The following is a 5154-nucleotide window of genomic DNA, read 5'->3' as shown; positions in this document are numbered from 1 at the left end:
CTCATTTTGCTATTTGTTATTTCATGCAAGTCTATCTAAATTTTTTTCTAAAATCAACGAGCTTATCATTTCTTAAGGCACAGTAGGATTTCTTCACAATTATATACACAACTTATTCAGCCATTCCCCAATTGATAGGCATCCCCTGCAAAGTCTAACTCTTTGCCACCACAAAGAGAGCTGCTATAAACATTTTAGAATATATAGATTCTTTCCCTTTTTCTCTAATAATCTATGGATATGAAAATAATTTTATGACCAATATATAGTAAATAGAATTTTAAAAAAGAAAAAAAAAAGAAAGCCAAATTATGATGTCAAATCTCCAAGGTTAAATTTCTTCTATAAATCTGCCCATGGCCTATGTCTTCTTTTCTAAATCCTTTTTAAAATTCTCCTATAATGGCATCCTGCCTCATGGTATCTTTCTTCTTACACTTCTCTCCTTCCCCCATTGCCTCATGTCTTTCTCCTTGTTAATTGTTAAAATTTCTTTTCTTGCTAACTGTAATATTCTTTCTATTGCTCTCCCAAACCTATTTCATATTTATTACTCCTGGTGTCTACCTTATCTCTTCTCATAAAGAAAGGTACTTTTTTTGGCAAAGAATATACCATTGTGAATTCTTCACATGGGACTTGAGCCTTGCCCCTCATATTTTGAACTAGAAATTGCTAACCCAACCTCATCAATGCTATGACATGCAAGTGAGTTAGATTTAAGTGAGAATGGGTTTTGCAAAGTCATCAGACTCATTTTCTCTTCCATAGTCATCTGGGTCCAGTGACAAGATATAGATCATCAAGACTGGAGATAGCTCTGTGTAATATTCTCTTCTAAAATGTAATGTTCTCTGGGAGCAGGTTTATTGGGAGGGCTTCTAGAGGCGGCCTTTCTTTCAGTTCAGTAATCACCCCAAATACAGCCAGGTGTTAAAGTCCAAATCCTTTATTGTCTCTTTCAAAGTCTTGTCTCTTTTCCTGGGGCCTGCTTAGCTTTCTTAGAGGCCTATCTTTCTGAGAGCTCCTGCTGCTAGTCCTTTGCCTCTGCCAGCTTCTGCCTCTAGCTTCCTTCAAATGTCTCCAAATCCAAAGGTTTGTGCTTCAGCCTCCAACCACAACAAAGGTGGAAGATGGAATGAATCTGTCTCACCCTCAGAAAGCTTCTAGTGTGCTTGTCCTTTCTGGTCCTGACAGCTCCTCCTTATATGTTCCACACTGAGTATACACCAATCATTATATCACTAGGAAACCATTATTTGTTGTAGGATTAAATCAAAGCTAAATTAGATTTAACCACTGTCTCCTCAATTCCACTTACTTAGCACCTTGTAAGAATCCTCTACCAGCTCTGGATTTAGAAAATGAAAGATGCAGAGCCAAAAATACAACTTGTATTACTTCAACAATGTAAATGGAAAGAATAACCACCACAGAATAACCCAAAATGAATTTTTCTAAATTACTAAGGGCAAGCATAGCTTCAAAGGAGAGATATAAAAAAATTCTTATTCTGCTTCTTTGCAGAAGTTTGAAGGGGCAGTCCCCAGAAGTATGAAAATTACATTTATTTTCATATTTTTCCATGTACTGATTAGTTTGCTAATTGTTTTTCTCTTTCTCTTAAAAAACAAAAACTTTGTTATAAGAAGTAGTTCTAAGGCAGAAGAGAAGGAGTAAAAAGAAATTTAAATAATGTAAAAATAGAAGATATCAATGAAAATTTCTTCTTAAAAAAAGCCCAGTATAAGTGGTTCTGCAACTCTAGAGAATGGGGTATCTTCAGGGACACCACTTTTCACTTATAATTATTGTAGCTACTCTTTGTCCAACTTAGAATTACAATCTGCTAGGGGGGCAACTAGGATGAATCATGGCACACTGGGTTCATGCTTTAATGGTGGTCCAAAGGATACTAGATATGTGAAATGATTAAAAAAAAAAAAAAAAAAAGGTGTATCAATTGTGTAGTAAGATACAAACAGCCGATAGATGGTCTGAGCAGTATGTCCTTAGGGTCATAAATGTAGAGTTAGAAGGTCATTCAGAGGCAATCTAGAACAATTCTTTCTTTTTTACATAAGAAAACTGAGGAACACAAAGGCAAAATAACTTCACATAGATGGCAAGAGAATTTAATTTCTAATTCCAAATCCCCCAGTATTCCAAAGAACTATTTTCCTTTGATAGAGGTAAATTCCAGGAGAATCAGAACCCAAGGAAGGCTTCCTATGAGTCAGGCAGTGGGAGGATTTATGAGAAAACGTGAATAAGAATTACACAGGATGAGAAGGGGTAAGAGAATCATGATTTGTATTGGTGGATGGAATACCAGTCCAAAATATGGTCCAACAAAGTATCCAAAGTGGTTGAAATCTAGAACCATTAGGAAACAATGTTCCTTGTTTATTCAGTAAAGAGTTAATGTGGCACTTGGTTCATGCTCCTCTCACACATAGAGTTCATAGAATGGCTATACTAGGTTTGAGTTATTCTACTGGGTCATATTCACTCAACAGCACAACAATCCTCCACTGCTGTGAACATCATTGCTTCAAAGCAAAGGTTTTTTAAGGAAGTACTCCCACAAATACATGCTCTGCCAGTGGGGGGTGAGTGATAATCTTTTAACATATATACAAGTTATATTCATATTTAGAAACATTTAGTGGAGAGGAGGAAAAAGGAGCTGTTGCCCACGTTCTCCTCAATTTAGTTAACTTGGCCTGAGGAAAGACAAGTAAAATATCTGGATTATAGAATTTTTTAAAAAACCTGTTTTATTATTTTCAAGTTCTTCTACTCATGAACTATTCTAACAAACCCATGCACAGTAGAGGTTCTGAGAAAGCCTGATTTAATAATGCTGAAAGCTCATCTGTAGAAACCAGCCCATTATGCAAATAGCCTTCAGAACTGAGCACATAAGGAAAATGTCTTAAGGGCTTTTCAAAACTAACTGAAATGTCAATATCTCCTGAAAGAGGTCTATTAGTGATAAAAGTATGGCTGTTAGCTATCCCCTTTAAGCCCAGTAAATAAAACACCAAAATATTTTTAAAAGTGCTGGTGGAAGATTTGAGAAAATAGTTCTCACATATTGGAAGAGCAAAAGCAAACTCACCAATAGCAATAGAACCAGTTCATGTTAGAACAGGGTCTTTTTTTTTTTTTATCATCTTTACCTAAAGTTGGAGCCAACAATCCCAATGGTGCTTAAAGGCCCCCATATTTCTTTGATTTGGGCTCAATTAACTCTTTTTCTAATGAAGAGGTCCCATATTTCAAGACTTTGGGTCCCAGGTGATTAGCACAGTGCATTAAAGTAGGAGTGTGCTGATAAAAGTTTAACAACCAGAAAAAAAAATGTACCCACACACACTTTTAAGCTTAATCAGCATCATTAACATTCTTCCCAGAACTTTCTTAAGTTTGAACCATCAAAAAAATAATACATCAAATTCTGATTTATAGGACTTGCTGAGTTCCTGGGTTTTAAATACACTGAAAATTTAACAATCAGGCTCAAGCAGGCCTTAGCACACCTTTCAAGGAATGTTGATTTGGATAAGATTGTAGTTGGGTGGAAGTCCTAGAAGTGAGAGTGAGCTTTAGTTAATCAACCAATTTGCCAACCAGTCAAAATATAGAATAACAGTGAAATTTTTATTATCATTGTTAATATTGTTCTTATTACCAAAAGAATAGTATAGTACATCTTCCTGGAATAACCTCCAATTTAAACTATCACTATGAATATGTCTATATAAATACATGTATGCAGTATAGTTTGCATTGTATTATGTAAAAATTGGATTATATATCATTTCTAGGTATATGTAAATTATGTGTATAATGTATTATATAATTTATATATTATATAATTATATATTTATAAACATATAAATTATATATACATATGAGGGTGTGTATATATATCTTATATGTATATAGATATTTAAATATTATTTCCCTCATTAAGAATAAGGACTGTATTTTTGCCTTTCTTTGTATCTCCAGCTAAACATAGATCCTGGTATGTAGTAAGCAGCTAATGAATACTTGTTGATTGATTGATTTTTAAAAATCCTCCTTTGATTTTTCTATTCACCTCAAGGTATAATACTGTATTTCTCTTCCCCTTCAGAAACTCCTAAAAAAGAAAAACTTTTCTCCTTACCTCCACTTCTTTTCCTTTCATTCACAGGATTATGGGATCATATATTTGGTGCTAGAATTATTTTGGAGATCATCTAGTCCTTCCCCTTCATTTTATAGATGAGGAAACTGAGGCTCACAGGGATAAACTGAAAAGTCAAATCTCACAGGTACTAAATGACAAAACTGGAATTAATACCCACGTCCAAATCCAACAATCTTCCCCCTGGAGAATTGTCTAACCTCTCTCAATTCCAAATATTTTGGCAGATTGTTTATCATTTGTGGAACAATCTCTCTTGACATCTTTCAACATTGTTCTTCAAGGTCAAAACTTCAAAATGTAGCCTTCTTCATGAAACCTTTCCTATTTCTCCAGTTTTAAATGATCTCTTTCTCCTTTAATTCCTTATCTCTCTTTTCTCTCTTATTACAACATATTTTGTATCATATTTGTTTTTGTCTTACAGTATAAGTAAAATCCTTGATGAAGAAACTATATAGGAGGCATAGAAGACCTGAATTCAAATCCTGACTCAGATACTTGGTAGCTGTATAACCTTGGAGAATTCCTCTAACTTCTCTTAGCCTCCTTTTCCTCATCTGTAAAGTGGAAATGATAATAGTTACATGTAACTCAGAGATTATGAGAGAATCAAATGAGATAATATTTGTAAAACACTTTGCAAACTTTAAAGTGTTGTATAAGTGCTATCTGTTCTTATTATTGTTTCCAATCTTTAAATACTTAATACCTAGCACAGTGTCTTTTTATAATTTATTTGTTTACAACGTTTATTAAAAAATTTTGAGTTTTGAATTCTCTCCTTCTTTCTCTCTTCTCCCCCACCTATCCTGAATGCAAGAAATGTGATATCAGTTAAATATGTGAGATTATGCCAAACATATTTCCATGTTGCAACAAAAAAATTAAAGAAGGAAAATAAGGTAAAAGAAAATGCTTCAATTTGCATTCAGATTGCAGCAGTTCTTTCT

The sequence above is a fragment of the Sarcophilus harrisii genome, chromosome 1, assembly GCF_902635505.1.
Source record: "Sarcophilus harrisii chromosome 1, mSarHar1.11, whole genome shotgun sequence".
Taxonomy (NCBI): Eukaryota; Metazoa; Chordata; class Mammalia; order Dasyuromorphia; family Dasyuridae; genus Sarcophilus; species Sarcophilus harrisii.
The sequence above is the reverse complement of the archived record's forward strand: the minus strand, read 5'-3'. Positions refer to the sequence as shown.